Source organism: Lepeophtheirus salmonis, chromosome 7 (genome assembly GCF_016086655.4).
Source record: "Lepeophtheirus salmonis chromosome 7, UVic_Lsal_1.4, whole genome shotgun sequence".
NCBI classification, from domain to species: Eukaryota; Metazoa; Arthropoda; class Copepoda; order Siphonostomatoida; family Caligidae; genus Lepeophtheirus; species Lepeophtheirus salmonis.
This window is the reverse complement of record NC_052137.2, coordinates 1951449-1970868: the sequence shown is the minus strand read 5'-3', so window position 1 is coordinate 1970868 and position 19420 is coordinate 1951449. Positions and strand designations below refer to the sequence as shown.

The window sequence follows — 19420 nt, the reverse complement described above, 5'->3', positions numbered from 1 at the left end:
TGGATTCAGCTGATGTTAATTTTCTCGACGCAAAAGCCACTAGACTTTCCACATCACCCACTCTCTGCAAAGGACGGCTCCCAAACCAACAAGGGAAGTATCCTTCAATAATAACAATGGATGAGACGGATCATAGTGAACAAGGATAGGTGGATTAGAGATTGCATTTTTAATATGAGTAAAGTTAACTTTCATGTCCGTTGTCCCAGGAAAGTCGTACCTTTTTTCTTACTTCATGAAGTGAAGCAGCCTCTGCAGAGAGATTAGGAACAAAGTGACCATAACGAGACGAGAACCAGAAAAGATTTGACTGCTGTGCACGAAGAGAGTACAAGGAAGTTCAAGATGTGGCGAATAAGTTCTGGATCCAAGGACCTGCCTTGCTTTAACACCTTGAAACCCAAATACGTCAATCTGTTCTTCATGATCCTGCACTTCTCCGGCTGAAGACGAGCACCAACTTTGGCAATACGACGATAAACTTCTTCCAACATCTTCAGGTGTTCCTCCCTCAATTTGAAATAGACAAGGACGTCATTGATGTAGATCTTAATCCCACAGCTCCTCCTGGGCTGCCTTCAATATAGCAGGGCAGAAGCAAACACATACAGGAGAACATTATATCGGAACAGTCCCAATGGGATGTTAATAACCAGAAACTTCTGGGACTAGTCGTCCAATGCATATTGCTTCAAGCAATGAGTGAAGTACAGCTTGGAGAAATAACTAGATCCAGCGAGATCTGCAAACAACTCATCAGGATGAGGGAGGGGATACAAATGTTTATTAATGATAGGTGATATGATGTGTGTAAAACCAGTACATATTCAGACTTTACCATTAGGCTTCAGCAAGAGACTATGGGAGACGCCCACTCAGAAGACTTGACTCTACTCAGTGTCCCTCTATCAACAATTTTCCAAAGTTCATCAGACACTTGCTCACGTAGGGTTGCACCCGTATGTAACGTGGACGTGCGCTCTCGACAAGGTGTACTATAACTAAGGGTGATAATTTTGTTAAGAATAGAAAAGCGTGCGAGGAGAAGAGAAGAAATACTTATGGCATCATTGATTAAATAATATACATCTTTTTCTATAAATCAAGAACGTTATCATTCCCGCCTTTATTATTCAATATTAATATAATATTAGATGGTGATAGTCGATAGAGAACAGAATAAAATGCCAAAAATAACGTCGCCTTCTGTCTGGATTTCTGAAAATGGAGGCCCAGGAATTTGGAAAATACTTACCGGATGAGAAACAGATGGTTTGTCGGATTTGTCGAAATAAATGTGCCTTTAGTCTCCTATCTAGAATTACACACCACTCATTATCCTCATCTCATATCAAGAGCATGGATATTCATCTAAAAAATCAAGTTAATGATGAATACATCAAGTCAGACTTTAACTCTGATCTCACAAAGATACTTATTGCTTGTAATATAACCTTATCCATTGCTAATCATCTATGTTCAAAAAAATTATGGAGAAATACAAGGGTAAACCTATCCCTTCCCGAGGAACCATCATTAAATTAAAGGAGGATGTTGGTACTGATGTCATTTATAGAAATACATATAAAAATATCTTGAGTCATCCACACCAAATGACGATCAAATTATCAGTAAAAAGTATAAAATATTTACTAATTTCGAAATGGAACTCTGAATTTTGTATTATCTAACAGTAAGTATTCGATTTTTTTTTAAATCTAACCTAAAATATGATTCTATTTTAGCTAAACATATCAAGAATTATGATACACAACTCATTAAATAGTAAAAACAACTGCTTAAATGGTCACAACAACGGGGGTAGTAGCTTTGAATAGTTCGCAAGTAGTTTGTCTGAGACTAGTTTCTTCACTTAAAGACTTGGGTATGATAATTAGGTTTTCCAATATTACATAGTCAATAAATATTACTTTTTTATCACTTAAGGCTTAGCTATGGTTGATAGGCTCCAAGAAATGGTGTTCAGAAAACTCATAAAAGGCAAAACAACTACTTAAATGGTCACAACAACGAGGGTAGTTACATTGGGTGTATCATTATAATTAGTAATTGTGTAAATCCTTCATGATAATAGTATGTTGTTATATAAGCATAAATAACGGGGAAAATATTTTTTTGATGCTCTTAATAAGGAGTAATATCGCCGGACATTACTACATAATTAGCTTTTGCTCTAAATCTTTAAGATGGATTTATTTCTAACATTTTTTGATTAGTATATTTATTGTCTAATTTTATGATTTTGACATTTACTTTATTATTAATAATTAGTTAGATCTCATCGATATAGATATATCTATCCTGTGCACAATTGTATATAGCAACTTCCACATGAAAAAGAGGGGTGATTATCTTTTTGATTAAACTCCACGTCTCGCTTGTGTTTTGCAACCTAAAGTTATGACATATTTAACTCAATTCCGGTGTCAGAACAAGAAAATATTATTTGGATCAATTAATTTTTTCAATATTCTGTATTTATAATTTATTGTTATTATTAGTTATATGTTTCCCATTGTTTAATTTTGTATATTTAACATAAATGTATGATGGTATATTTCTTATTATGTAGATTATATTTGATTAAAGCCTTCTTTTTTAAATCTGGAACTTCAAATATATTTCGAAATACTCTACTTTGTCGTTTCATTAGCTATTATTCTGAGAATAAGGTTCATAATGAATTACAATTTTATGGAGTGCGACGCTTTCAAATCTACTGTAACGGATAAAAAATGTCTAAGTCAATTATACGTAGTATATCTTCATTAAACATTTTGCTAATAAATACTTTCGTTATACCCTCAAAAATCATAATAAAGCAGGCAGATGATAATCACATCAGTATTTTAAACAATGATACCATATGTATTTTTCCCCCCTTCTCCTTGCACGCGTTTTTCTCTACAATATTATCAACTATAACTATAACCTTTATGTTTCATATGTGAAACAGAATATTCACATATGACATTATATTTCTTTTTTAACAACTCACTTTTCTTCATATCTTCTTCTAGGAAACGGCATACATTAGGGTGGTTGGGTAAGGTTACAAAAACAAACGCCACACAATCACGAAAACCAAGTATAGGTTGACCCACCTCTGTAACAATGAAGCGTCTAGCTATAGGACTTTACCCATCAGGATAAATGTTAAGGTGAATAGAGCCAATAGTTTTGATCTCATCACCTTTAAATATTCACATTAGACCCCAAATACAATAAAAAATTAATCTTATGATCATCGACATTGCAGTACGCATAAGCTCTATCATCTTCTACATCCGATACTTGAAATAAGATCGAAGAGGATGATAGAATTGAAGACCTGCAAAGAATAGCAAAATGACCGGTTTTTCCAGAACGAGAACAGTTACGTCCAGTTGAAGGGCACACAGACTCTAAGAAGATATGTTTCTTATTACAAAAACCCCAATTTTTCTCTTTCGGCATATTATTTAATATAGGTGATAACCTCATCTTGAACAGCTTGTGTATGCCTTTGGCCCTTTGTACTCAGAGAGTATCACGTTGTCCTAGGTTTCCATTTCTTTAAAGTAATTAATAGACATTGCTGTGGACTTAGCTACTTTGATTACTCCATAAAGGGTTGAAGAACCTTTTCCAAATACATTTTATTTAAGCTTTAATTTAGAGGTTTTTTTTAGGATATTACCCCGGAATTAGCTCATCCTCAAATGACGAAGACAACTCTTTATTTATAAATTTTCCCAATTTAGCGTGGCTTCTTAATCTTGCTATAAAATTGTCTATGGGTTTCTCAATTGCTTGCTTAATTTTAGAAAGCCTAAAACGTTCGAACAACACTGACTTGGGAGGAGAAAGTGCCTTACACATTACTCTAGTCACTCCTTGGAATTTATCTGCCTCTAGCTCCAGAGACACACTGAGGGTCTTGAACCATTGTTGCACTTCCACTCCAGCACAATGCAGCAATAAGGCTTTCTTTCTCTTGGCTTAAATCTCCCCATTGAGTAAGGCGTAGATGTTGAATACGCCCATCGGTGGGCTCTACGAGCACCACTCATGTCAAAGGGGGAGGTTGGCTTACCTCTAAGTGACTCCCAGTCGTCGGGGACAGCAGCTCTTTATCTTTGGTACAAGGTACTGTAGGACCAGGGGTCGCAAAATCAAAGTTCTTATGGCCACACGCACATTCCTAAAGATGGTTACGAATTATCGCTATCAGTTCAACCTTTTTCTTCCCTTCTATTTCCTCCACGTTCTCCACAAGTTCCATTCTCATACCTGCATCACGGAGCTCAGCAAATCTCAAGCTAGGTAGGAGTTTGACCATCTTCGTCACCACGTATAGTATTTAACTATTTGATTTAGGAAACACACTACAAAGTAGTCAAGGATAAAGTAAGAAGGGCTTAAAGGTGAATCAAGGACTTAAAAGAACTTATTATACACACTGGAAATAAAAAACCGAGGTACACATAAAAGATTACTACAAAGTATACACATAAAATCAAAAGTAAACCCGGGATATAGATCACCTCTAGATCTACTAGTCATAAACACAACAGGAACCAAGACCTATAAAGCTGAACTGAGACCAAAAGGTCGAAATAAAAGAACCGGGACCGAAACCTTTGAAATGAAAGAACCAAGACCTGACCGATAGAACCACTGAGCCTTAACAGGGCACAACCCTTGTTAGTTAAATCATTCATCCTTGATGAATACAGAGAAAGATAATGAATTAATAATGAAACTATTAATTAATTGATATATACAAAACCGGATTGAACATTTCGTTTTTCTGATAAAATTTGAAGGTGTACCCTGGGGATATGTAATTCAAATAAAAAAATGGGATACAACTTTATTATTATATTAGTGTAAAAATACCTACTCAAGGGGACTTAAGAATTTGGATTTGACAGTATCAGTCCCATACGGATCACTGGCGCTGGAAAAATAGGAGTGAGGAGGACATAGTCTCCCTCTCTTTAAGACTGAACGGAATAAATATAGAATAAAATTATTTTAAGGTTGCGTGATTATGCAAGAGTGCCCTAAGGAGGTGGGATGGAGGGGATGTAGCCCCCTCAAATTAAGGATTTTTACTTTTTACTGGAAAATTTAATAATTTTTTAATTAATTTTTTGTAAATAGCAGTAGATTTTTGAAAAAAAATATCCAAAAAATTTAAAAAAAATTTCGATTTTTTTTTCAAATAGCTGTGGATTTTTGTTAATTCTTTCTAAGAAATTTATTATTTGAAATTTCTTTTTCCATATCATTTAATTTTTTATAATTAGCTGTGGATTTTTGAAATTTTTTTCAAAAAATTTAATTTTTTGTGAATATTTGTGAGGATTTTTAAGAAATAATTAAAAGAAAATTTTATTTTTTGTGAATAGATGTGGATTTTTGAAAAATAATTCCAAAAATTATAATATTTGAAATTTTTTTGCAAAATTTTTAATTTCAGGCCCTCCCCCTCAAAAAATAAATATATATATTTATGATCCCGCGGACGTCCCTTTTATATGACGAGACTAATATATATGTATCACCTCCCACCTTCGCTCCCTGGCGAATACTTTCCGGTGCCGTTGGGATTGATACAACCGCAGTAAAGGTATTAAAATAAGGTTTTTTTAGACAGTAATAAATTTAGGTAAACAAATGACACGTTCGTTTCCATACAATGACTCCATGTTTGACTTTCGCTCATTAGACACATTATTTGATTATTTATGATCATGGCTTTCAATTATTATTGGAGGAGAAGAAACAGAGCTACTTATAGGGCTAATACATAATTAGTACACGGCTGCCATAAAAATAACAAGAGCAAATAACAACAGCGATAGGAATATGTAAACTCTCTCTCTACCAAATAAATAGAACATTGTATAATTTATTCGTGTAGTAGAACTTCAATAGAGCAGTAACTATTTGTATCATTTATTCAATCACTAATCTTCGTCTTTTGAGACTACAATATCTTATTTTTTAATTAAGCCCAACATTTTAAAACTATAATATATTTATATTATTCGGATTCAAAAAGTTTTGCATCCACACAACACATCGTTATGTATCACTCAACCTTCTCTCCTAAAAGAAACATAATAAAAGACCAGAAATCATTTGCTAATTAGTTATTAACAACTATAGAATAATTATCTTGTCATTGCCTGAGGTTATTAGACGTCGAACAACAGACAAACTTTGTTTGAATAGTATTAAAGATTAATACCCCAGACATCATTACTTGTTACTAACTGATTTTAAGGAACAGACTCACACGTGGCTACACAATCCTTGGATGTTCTCTCCTCAAGCATAATATTAACAGCAGGATGTTGTTTTGTAATTTGATGTGATGAGCTAGGGAGTAATATAGTCTCAAAAGCGAGTCTTGGATGAGTCATAGCTAAACACGCTTGATGCTACATACAAAACGCCTGCAAAATTCCCAGAATATGACTACACTCTTATTTCTTAGCTCAAAAATATGTAGATTATTCACTGCTGTTTACAAATATTTAAGAAATTAAATTTCAAGTAAAAAAAAATTTCAAAATCCACAGCAATTCCCAAAACAATATAAATTGATTGATTTTTTATATATAATCATGCGGACGCCCCTGTTTATTATCCCATAACTACCATAACTATGTACCGGTAGTTGCATAAATACGCAGACTATTTGTGGCAAATAATTAAATGTGTAATAAAATTCGTATGACGTATTTTTTTTGAGAATTATATAATGGAGAATTTATTCTGGTATAAAATTTAATATAATTACTGAATATAACCGCCATCAGCTCCTATGACACCCTCCAAGCGCCCGCGGAAGGCCTTGCACACATTGATGATGTAATGGTCTTCCATGGCTGCCCATTGCTCCTTGACGCTGACCTTCAATGAGTCCAAATTCGGGTGGTGGATAGCACAGGCCTTCTTCTCAATTTGCCGCCACTCACTGTAGTCAAGGGGATTCAAATCAGGTGATTGAGGTGGCCAAATGTTTTTGTGTATGCCTCCTTCACCTCATCCACATTAATTTTCCGTGGTCTGCCGGTCCGAATACCTCCTTCAGATCTTTTCCCTCCTTGACAAGCTTCTGGACCTTGAACACAGTAGTCTTGGATAGTCCAGTGTCCTTGATTATCTCCTCCTTGACAGACCTACCGGCGTGGAGGAGAGTGGCGACCATATGACGTCTGGCCACGTCTTTCATCGTAAACGATTTTGTTTGATGTGAGTAAGAAAAACAAAAACAAAGCCAAAAGATTTACCGAGTTACTTGTTCTGGAATTTTTTATTGCCGGTCACGGAACTTCGAGATATAAGCGTTTAAAAATTAGTCTGCGTATTTATGCACCTACTTGTACATAATATGTATAAAATGTTCTTGACCTCTTTAAAAGGTGTTGACAAAATGCATGATTCTTCTCCTTCCTTTTTTTTCCTGTCTTACTTTGATTAAATGCTTTGTATGTACACTGACATACGATGTACGTATACGTATATAATTAACTACATAATATTTATTACATATTCCCCTCAACACATCTCACATCTGCAAAACATTATGATGTACTTGATACGTACAACACCATAACTAAACGTCAAAAAATAAAAAGAGGATATCCCACGGCTCTTTGAATCAAGGTATGTGGAGCTGTGTGATATTTTTAGACATGTTAAAAAAGAGAAAGAAACTGAAAATCAAGACGGTAAGCCTAACAAGCTGTATAATCTTTTGGAGGAGAGCAGCTTAGTTGTCAAGAAGTTTAATTGGATCATCTACAAAGAGCTGTGATAAGGGAGAGAAGGAAATAAACAAGGACATTAGCACGACTCAAACTGATGTCGATCCTTCAGTTGTACTCTGAGTACAACTGAAGGATCGACAATTATAGCTCCACAACCAATCGTCAGAGTTACTCTCCGTCTTTAATGAGTAATGCTTAATCTGCTTTCGAACATAATTGAATGTATAAGAAAAGGAAGTTTACTCAGGAGTTAAATAATAATGATAACAGCTCTGGATAAGAAAATTCATTCTTCAGATTACCGATTCCAAAAAAACAGGCTAGCTATATAATACACAGGACTTACATCACTAGTTAGAATTTTGGTTATGTAAAAAGAATGAAAGAACCCAAAAATACGGATGTTATGGATACTTTGACAATTTGAGGAACGTTATGGAGTAGAACAGCTTAGCTTTCAAGACGTTTCATTAGATCAGCTACAAGCAGCTGGGATGAGGGGCAAATAAACGATGAAATAGGCAAGAATTACTCCGAGGCAGTGGTACTGCCAATTATTTTCAAGTAGAGGGCCAAATTGTATATTGGTGACGTCACCAGGGGTGTCTTTCGACGAAGTTTTTTTATAAATAATCACAACAAATCTGTGTTCTGCTACATTTAATTGAACTTCCTTTTTCCTCTTCATATCATACCATTGTAGCAAACAAAATATCCCTATAGATAGGGATGTAAATCCCAATTATTTTTTAGCGTGCCAGTTTTGTTGTTGTTGTTGGGCACAAAAACAGTGTTTTATTTTTATTTTTTAAATTTACAAAAAATTGATTTTCTTGGAAAAAAATTTCAAAAATTAAATTTCAAATTTTCATTTTTTTTATTTTTTTTTGTCAAAAGTCCATTATTATTCACACAAAAATTATATTTTTTTTGTAAAAAAAAATTCATATATTAAATTATTTGAAAAGAAATTGAAAGTTCCACCGCTATTCACAAAAATTACATTTTTTTTTTTTAAATTCAAAAATTAAACTTTTTACTCTGCTGCGTTCCCTCCAGCCGACCCCTTGTGGACGGCCCTGGATATATAGACCTGATGCCAAACCCCTCGAATACACCTTTTTGGTGCATGTCGAGAGGAAATGTCCGTAATCCCAAAACCGAGGCCCTTAAAGCCACTTTCAGCTAGCACCGCCACGTCATATCAGACGACCACATCCGCAGTCAGTGCCAGGCCTTCCACCGCCGCCTGGAAGTCATCATTTCCACTAAGCACAGCTACATTAATGATAAAGAGTGTTCAGACACACATCCATATATATTATTAATTTTGTTGAAATTCTATGGTTAATATATAAAATCTTTCTTATTGAAGTTTAAAGTTCAAAGTGTTCAACTTTTCATGGACCACCCGGTATGTTACATTTAGATAAGAATACAACTTTCCGTGCTACTTTAGAGAGAGAGAGAGAATACAAATCCTACAACCTCTTTACTTATTTATTTTACAGATTAATGAATTAATTCATATATCGGGCATAATAATTATATTGTTCACTCTGCTTTTGTAAACCTGTTGAAGAATTGATAAATATATTAATAATAATAATATATCCTCTATCTCATTCAGCCTCACACTGTCCATTGATACGTCTTCTATATAACATAATTGGATCTTGTTAATAAAGAAGAAGAAAGAGAGAGAGAGCAGGTGCTAATTGAAGTCCCTCTCAAGAACAGGCAGGTGAATAATATGTATTTGTTTATTTAACATTGAAGTACCTGAAAACTAATCTCCCAAAAACAACAATAATAATAAAAAAAGGAAGGGAGAGAAGAAATCCCAAACCATTAAACTCTACGTAACCTCTCTCTACATATAAGGAGATCACTCAACCTTTCTCTCATAAATATATTTCATTTATTTATAGTGTACATACTATTTTATAAAAAGAGGGGAAGAGGAATGAATTAATTAAGGTTTTTATTATTTTTAATGAGGATGGAACGAATCAGAGAGAGAGAGAGAAGTCAACACCTATGCTGATATATATATATACGAGGTGGGTTGAAAAAGTAAGGGAACTTTGCATTATTTGTAGGAAAAAATAATTATGTATTCCTCGATATTTATATTGTCCCCTTCAAAGTAATCCCCTTCAGATACAAACCACTTGTGCCAACACCTTTTCCAATACTCTAAGTACCTCTTAGAAGCACTTTTCGGTATAACCTTGAGCTTTTCCAGCGATGCAATCTTTATCTCTTCAATCATTTGCAAAGCTCCGTCCTCTCATAGGTTTCTTCAGTTTTGGGAACGAAAAAAAGTCATACAGGGCGAAATCCGGCGAATATAGGGGCTTAGTCATGACTGTGGTGTTGTTTTTGGCCAAACAATGCAATGATTCTTTGGGTCAAAATAAAGCAGTTTCGGGAGAAACTTCCCTGACACTTTACATCATAATTAGTGTCATAATTCATACTATACACCAGGGAGCACTATATACAATTAACCTTGCAAACATGCTCGATGCTACATGCAAAATGCCTGCAAAACTTTATTCATTGAAGCACATGGTCTCCATGATATTTGGTTCCAACAAGACGGTGCCAATTGCAACACAGCATGGGTAACAATGGATTTATTGGGACATCATTTTGGTGAGCAATTAATTTCACGTTTTGGCCCGGTGAATTGGCCTCCAAGATCGTATGATATCACACCTTTGGACTTTTTTCTTTGGGGCTACGTAAAACCAAAAGTCTATGTGGATACACCAGCGACGATTGAAGCATTGAAAGCAAATATTGAGCGAGTTATTCGTGAGATTCCGGTCACAATGATCGAACGCGTCATCGAAAATTGGCGTGAAAAAATGGACCATTTAAAGGCTAGTTGCGGCCAACATATGAAGGGGATTATTTTCTAGAAATAATTGTAAAGGAATGTTTTTTCGGTTCATAATAAAGTTTTGACCATAATATAATATTTTATGTGTTTCTTAAAATCAAAAATTTGACTATGATATCCATGAGACATTCGTTATACAGTGCACCCTGTCTACACGCTCGATGCTACATCCAAAACTCCTCTGATTTCATTAATATGACAAAGTTGTCATTTCAAAGTTACATTCATACATACAGATCAACTTTACTTTAATTTTATTATGTACTGTACAAATTAAAAGGAATTTTTTAATTTGTAATTCCCGAATGTGTTCATTATTTTCCCTTCTCTAATAATAAAATATCTTGAAAACTTTTTGAATACGAATAAATCGTTTTAAAAACGTTGCCGTTTTAAATCTGATCACTTTATTATCTTTTTTCATTTATAGCAAAGCAACATTAGGTATTTAATTATATTTTGTGCAAGCTGAAAGAGGCAGTGAGTAACTCGGAGTAGAACTAGTAGCCTTACACAGTCTTTTGCGGTTAAAGTTCTTCTTCCTTTGATGAGTTATTTTGTATTATTTATTTGTATATGATTATCACTCACTTCTTCTAATCGTAACAGCATATACACACGTTTTTCCTAACTTTTTTTTATTTTTTGGTAGTGTATGGTTGTAAAAGAAGAGGAGGGGAAACGGGTGGTACAGTGTGTGAGGGGGAAGAAGTGGATGAAAGAAGAGTAGAGGGTAGTGAGTTTAATCCTCTTGGGAATTTGTACAAAGGCATTGAGTCTTCCCCTCCCAATCCCTCTCTCTCTCTTTAAAAACAACTGCATATTATATATACTAGGAGGGTTGAATAGCGAGGAATCTAAAGAGTCTGTCTCACTAGTAGTGGTGAATTAATTCAGTTAATGAGAAGTTTTAAATAACTTCTTCCTTGCCCCTGCACATAAATATATATAATACTATCATGTACAAAAGTGATTCAACCCCTCTTTCAAAATCTCATTCATTCAGTTCACTGGCGTCCTAGCTAACAAATCCTGCTGCATATTATTAAAAGATCAAATACGTATGTATGTATGTATATACTAGTAGTAATAAAGAAAAATAATAATAATAACAACAAAAATAGCAGAACAACCCGTTGTTGGACTCTCCATAATTTGGTCTCCTCATAAATAAAAGTGACCACCTCTTTCTTCTTAATCAATGGGTTTATTCCTTCGTTCTTTTACCCTTATTCCGAAAATAGTCATTACATCTTATAATTAGTGATGAAAATCGTATTTCTTTTGAGAATGTTAAAACCCCACGAAAATAAAAATGGTAACCAGGGGCGTTGCAAAGAGCTTAGCCACAAAAATTATCAACACTGTTCCATGATTATTTATACAAGTTATTTGTATATATATATACGGGGTGTAACGACATAATTTATACACTTTTACTTTATCAAAGACAACAAATAAATGGGTCTGTAATCCGCATACTCTTCATTGGGTGAGGTCTTAACTGATTTTTCTCTCAAAATTGGGGTCCATTTTAGGATTGCTAACATAGCCAGGAGATATATTCATGCCTTTATCGGTTCAAATCCTCATTGTAAACCGTTTTTCTAGTTGCTTCGATATGCCTTACACTCTCTCAATGATTAGTTCCCACGGAAAGAAGTGTTTCTAAGCGGGTTTTTTTTTGTCTCATACTTCAGATATTTCTGATCTAACTAATTTTATTTTTAAGTAAATTATTTGCTGGCATTAATATTACAGAAGTTTGAGCAAGAAATCACATAAACTCCGCAAAAATCATTTTTAGGAGTCCCCCCCAAAAAAGGAGCTAGGGACGCCGCTGATGGTGGTAACCCTGACAATTTGAAGAATGTTTTGGAGTAGAACAGCTTTGTTGTCATAACGTTTCATTAGATCAACTACAGCCAGCTGTGACATGGAAAGAAGGAAAAAACAAGAATCCTCATGTCAATCCTCAATTCTACTCCGAGTCCAACAAGGACTTCCAATTATATCTCTCCAACAAAACCTCAGCGTTAATCTCCCTCTTTTATAAGCATACATGAATGTTCAATCAGGTTTTGAATATAATTGAATGTAGTAGAAATGGAAGTACAAGATTACCAATTCCAAAAGATCGGGCAGACTAAAAAATACACATGATGTACGTCATAAATTGTATTTCTTTTGACAGAGGAGGAAGAAAGTAAGACAAGAGTCTCATTGAATTCTTTTTGCATTTTGGGAGAGAGTATTAATTTGTCAATTAATAGGAAACATATCCACATACATATGTGGACAATCTATCTTCATCAACGTACAAAGAGATATATATACATATATATATATATAATGACGGTTATTTTCGGCTATTGAATTAATAACAGTACGTGTACACTATATATAGAGAACATCAAGATAACTTCCTTTTTCCTAAAAGCAATAACAACTTTTTTATAAATCAAAAAAGTTTTATTCTTGTTTCATAATAATAGTGCACATGTAAAGTTTTGCTTCGCACAGTTTTTTAAAATCATATACGATAGGTGACGTCCATACAACGAAAAACATGGTATTTCTTCCATTCTTTGTTCCTTTTCAAATAACCTTTCATTGAGAAGTTTTAGAGGTATAGTTATATAATAATAAAAAATTCAAAATTAAATTGGGAGGATATCATATTTATAACTGTAGATGATTAGTTCATTAGATAATTAGTTATTGGCAATTTCAAAAAGATCTTATAAATGTTGGTTTTTCAGGAATAAATCCGATTCTAATTATGTGATTTGAATAAACTACACTTATTGAAAGTTCATGTATGACACCAAATCTCATGTCATCAACTTTAACATCTGTGGATTTATTTGCGGGCAACGAATTTTGCAAATTTCAAATGATGAAAATGAATTGAAAAAATCCTTTTTTGTATTAACCCCCACAAGAAATAGTGTCAAATATACATATTTGACAACAAGATTAGCACTCAGTTAATAATATATTTGTGGGGCATCAACATCCTATTATTGGAAAACACAAAAATGGGATTTTATATCTCCAAATCAGTACAACTATGCGTTATGGCTCTTTTTCATGATAATTAAAAAAAAAATCAGAGGATGTGTCAAATAGATCAAATCAATCTTTAACAAATATCTGGAAAAGAAGAGAATGTTAATAGTTTTTTTTACTTCAACTTATAAACATAGAACCCAATATTTCAAACGGATATTTGAGTCAATTTCAGTTAGTATAGTATATATATAAAGATCTTAATTTGGCCCAAATATATCCTCTTTAAAATAACATGAATCAATTATTTATTGTGAACGACGGATTTTGGCTGTTTTAAGAGTACAATTTGCGACACAGCCAAATGGTTAATAAGAATATTGACGATAATTCGTTTTTAAGAATACAAAAGAAATCCAATTTAAAAGAAAAATGCACTTTTGGTAGTAACAGACCACATATATGTATGTCCAATCCCTCCAGTCCTCCCTCAATCCGTCTCAGAGCCTCTAATTATTATAATAATGATTTAGAATTAATTAGTGACTACTTGAGTAATTGGAACATACATATTGGAGGTATATGAATGTATTATGTATATATATATCTAATGAATAGATCCCTTTTTGAAAAGGAGGTGATTAAATATGTAGATAACATTAATTTATGTATGGTCATGAAAAATACCATACTGCTTCTTCATTCAGATGCGTGTCGTTCAACCAGGGTGGGATTTAAATACATCAACCAACAATCAATAAAATATAATACGCTTTCACACAAAGGGATTTCATCCAACATGGCTATGTGTCTGTATGTATGAATGAATGTACACATTGTATAATATAATATGTAACCCCCATCTCCAAAGAGAAGAAGCTCTCTTTGGAGGTGGTGGTATGTACTATTATGAAGGAGAATTTCACAGAATCCGAATCCCTGATGACGATGTTGGTGATTATAAAATACAATATCACTTTTGAATGAAAGGGAAAAATAGGAGGAATTTACACTCTGCAGTCTATGTACAATACATATGTATGGAATGAGTTGGATTGAGAAGAGGAAGAAGATGGGGGAAAGACTATTATTCTTCATCCTGAGCTGCTCAAGGGAGGGAGAAGGGGAAAGATGTAGAAGAGGGGATGTTTTTTTAGAAGACGTTTGGGAATTATATTTCTATAAATATATATATATCCTTCGTCATATAAGTTGACTAACAATAATAACACCATTTGAGAAACAGAGAGAAAGCACATCGCTACATTATTTATTGTATCTCGCAACCTTTCCCTTTAAAATCAAAAGGAGATGACTAAATCAGTTGCAAGGGATGGGATGGAGGGGATGTAGCCCTCTTCCCCTCCCAAATAAGAATGTTTGCTTTTACCAGTAACTTTTTCGTCATTCGGGCAGAGCAAAAAATTTAATTTTTTCTGAATAGCTATGGATTTTTGAAATTTTTTTCCAAATAAATTTAATATTTGAATTTTTTGTAAACAGCTAATGATTTTTGAAATTTTTTTCCAAAAGAATTTAATACTTGAAATTTTTTCCAAAAATAATTAATTTCTTTGAAAGTGTATTAATTTTTTAAACTTACAAAAAAATTAATTTTTAAAATTTTTTTTTTTTTTTTTCCAAATTTTTTTTTTTTTTTTTCCAAAATATTTGATTTTCTATACAAGACACCCCCCTTATTTACAGTGTTAGATAATGATCATAGCTTAATAGGCTGTTATTACCTTTATAGGATATCGCAACTTTTCTTTCAAAAAGAAACAAAAGACGGCCCAGATTCAGTTGGTAACTGTTATTTTTTCGTACCAACTATGCTGCTAATATTATATAATAAATGATGGGCAAATTTGCTAGCTTTATGGTACGCCGTTATCTTTATTGTATCACAGAACCTTTCATACGAAATGATAGAAAATACGGTCAAAATTCAGTGAGTATGATACGCCGTTATCTTTATTGTATCACAGAACCTTTCATACGAAATGATAGAAAATACGGTCAAAATTCAGTGAGTATGATCATCAACGATGGAATTATTAGTCAATAATTGTTGAGAATTATTATTTGCTTAAAAGAGCTAATTCAAATTAAACCATTCAAAGTTCAGAATACTTAGGAGTGGAAAAGAAGGAAATATATTGACAGCTGATAAAAAAATACTCTGTGGATATTTGTGTTAGCGAAGTAATGCCGTGAGAGAAAATCATGCAACAACCTTTCACCCTAAAGTATAAAGAGGAAGAAGGACTCAAATGAGTTAATAATATTTAACCATTTCTTCGTCTCCATTCTAATAAGTGGCGGGAAATGTTCAGAGCTTAATAGTTGGCCTGTACCTATAGGATGTATCTCGCAACCTTTTTCTCCAAAAAGAATATGGGGCAAAATCCCAGCTCAGAAAATCACTTATACCACTGGGGAAAGCTAGAACATACTAACCGACAGTTGACAAAGTATACCATGTAAATTTGTATCTAATTTTTAGAGGGTCTCCTTTAAAGATGAGCGAGCACCACTATGAAATAATGTTATATGAGTTTCTATATCTATGCATTGAATAGTTGATATATGAAGGGTGCAATTTTTGCTCTTCATATATGAAAAATATTAATGGATAAGTAGTATTCTGGTGCACATATTAAAGTACAAATGCCCACAATTATATTACTCTTAAATCCGTACATGATAAATGATTTTAATAGGTCCAAATGAAGTGATGTAATCATTTTATAATTGGTAATTGAAAAGATTGATGTTATATTAATTAAATAAGGCAGTGTACGATGAAGAAATTGTGCTTGATGAAGATGACTAGTACAACTTTTTTAATTTCCAAAGCTGTTAACATTATGAATAAACTCTTGAAGAGATAATATTGACACATTTTATGAAAAACACACGAAAAAAGGTAGATATGAATAAAGTAGGTATTTTGATTTTATTGGCGAAAATAATGCCACTCTTTTATTTTCACTCAAAGAATTAATTACAGTCGGAAAAAATGAAACGTCGGACAGAAAATTCGAGAACAAATGGAGTGTAATCCTGATGATTTGTTGGGAGAGCTCTAAGTAAGTGTAGGTCCTTGTTAAGGAGCGTCCGTAGGGGGTGAGCTGTATTAACCCCTCTCCAAATTAAGGAATTTTTGTTTTTCAGAAGTAAATTTAATACTAGAAATTTAAATTATTTTTTTTTAAAAAAATTTCCAAAAAAATAATTTTTCAAATTTTTTTTTTGAAAAATTTAATTTTCTGTTAATAACTATGGATTTTAAAAATGTTTCCCCAAAAACAAACAAAAGAAATATCCAAAAACCAAGTCCCCTCCCCTCCAAAAATATATATATATAATTCTGCGGACGCCCCTGATATATCATTGCTATATGTATAAGGAGTGGGATTTGTTTTAATTTCCATCATCTCACAGTAGATTTAATGAAACCTAATCACAGCTAAGCTCCTCCTAAACATTCCTCAAATTGTGAAGGTTTAAATGGAAATGCTTACAATTTACAATCCTAACTATACATACATATGATTCTATGAACAACTAACCAAGGAGACGAGGAATAAGAAAATGAATAATAGTCTGAAGAGTAATAATAAGAAACAAGAAAAGGAAGAGAGAACACGTATAAACTATGTTGCTGTTGTGCGAGTTGAGGACGACTCAAAAGAAGATAAAAAAATGAAATGAAATAAAATTAGGGGAAGTTCGGACGACTGGGTGAGGGAAAAGAAAAGAGGGGGAGAGTTGTAAAAAAAAATAAAAAATCGTTCATATTTCTTTATAATATATATGTTCACCCTCCTCATCTCACCTTTTCTTTCTTTCTTTCCATCTTTTTTAATACATAGTTGGGAACGAACAGATTCAGCATTACATTATTATTATAACTTTTCATTCTACCCCTCCCCAGTCCCCATACATACATCCATTCCTTTGATGATGTTTACGTGTGTGTGTGTGTCTTTTATCTATCTCCAATCATACCTCAAACTATAGTCTAAGTAAGTGGAAGAAGAGGGGATGAGTAAGTGACAGACTTCTTCCATCAGGGATATAAATATAACAACATAAAGTGCCACCTTTATTCAACTTGACACGCAACCTCGTATATCAGGGGATTTTTTTTTTTAAATACAAAATTTTTGGAGAAATTATTTGTCTTAGAAATTTTTTTTAAATCTGCAAAGACTTAATAAAAAATTAATTTTTTTCGAAAAATTTTTATATATTAAACTTTTCGGAAAAAAATTTCAAAAATTAAATTTGTAGGAAAAAAAATTCCAAAAGCCAAAAAATCTAAAAAATTAAAATTATAGGAAAATAAATCTAAAAAATTAAAATTATAGGAAAAAAATCTAAAAAATTAAAATAAAAATTAAAAAATTATTATAGGAAAAAAAATCTAAAAAATTAAAATTATAGGAAAAAAAATTCTAAAAAATTAAAATTATAGGAAAAAAATCTAAAAATTAAAAAAAAAAAAAATCTTAAAAATTAAAAAAAATTAAAATATAGGAAAAAAAATCTAAAAAATTAAAATTATAGGAAAAAAAAAAAAAATTAAAATAAAAAAAATTAAAATTATAGGAAAAAAAATTTAAAAAATTAAAATTATAGGAAAAAAAATTCAAAAATCCATAGGTGTTCACAAAAAATTTAATTTCATGCAAAAAAATTCTGAAAATCCATAGTTGCTAACAAAAAATTTCAATTATGAAATAATTGAAATTGCGCCGCTATTACATAAAATCGAGGTTGTTGGATAAAATAAACGATGTATCTATGTTATCTAGCTGTCTATATAATCAAACAGAAAATAATCAGATAAGAAATTGTGAACCAAGAGGAAAAACGGTATCAGCTTTCAATTCTCCTGGATGCCAGACTGAAACAAAAAGAGATATCGGACCTTATTGACCTCAGTCTTAGCACTGTGGAACGTTTGACTAGCCGGAAAAGAGACGAAGGAAGCCTCAAGAGGAAGTTAGGATCAGGGATAACTAACTCCTTTTGTTCCGAAGGACAGCTTTATGGAGAAATTGTTGAAGAAGATCACGGCAGGGCCAGCCATATCTCTGAACCTGAGCGTTGTTGGTCTGTAAAAAAAATTAATTCGAATTTCCTTCTGATCTTGATTTTTGTTCGAAAATGCTTGACGCATTTTTGAAGGATTGTAGGATGTTCATTTCACGTTGTTAACTTTATTCTATCTAGAAACCTTTCCCTAAAAAAAAAAAAAAATAAGTCTCAAAATCAATCCGTAGCTGTTAGCCAAATAAGTCAATGACACCAACTGCTGCAATGTATATTATATACATTAATTACTGCGTTGCTTAGATTGTATCTCGCAACCTTTTCTACAAAAATTAACAAAGAAAAATGGCCCAATATCAATTTGTAGTAGTTGGCCAATTTTTCACAGATTACCTATAGCTCATTTTTATTCAACCAACGTTCAGAACACTGATAAAGCGGAGGGGGGGGACAAAAAAATCGACAGCTGACAACATTCTATATTTAATTTATGTGGGGTATGCCACAAAAAAAAAAATTCATTCACATTCTCAGAGGTTTTAAAGTATAATTTGAAGACGCTTTCTTTTTCTAAAGCTGATTTTGATTAGTATTTTATTCGTGCTCTTAATGTTCTAAGCTACATTTATATGTAAAAAACAAT

At 32.8% G+C, this 19420-nt stretch overlaps 1 long non-coding RNA gene across 1 annotated transcript; it reads left to right on the top strand.

Annotated features, from left to right (window-relative positions):
- Positions 1-1002: 1002 nt before the first annotated feature.
- Positions 1003-2654, top strand: LOC139905963 (uncharacterized). Its single transcript, XR_011781134.1, has 3 exons — positions 1003-1693; positions 1746-1885; positions 1948-2654. It is a non-coding gene; the product is annotated as an uncharacterized lncRNA (long non-coding RNA).
- Positions 2655-19420: the final 16766 nt, after the last annotated feature.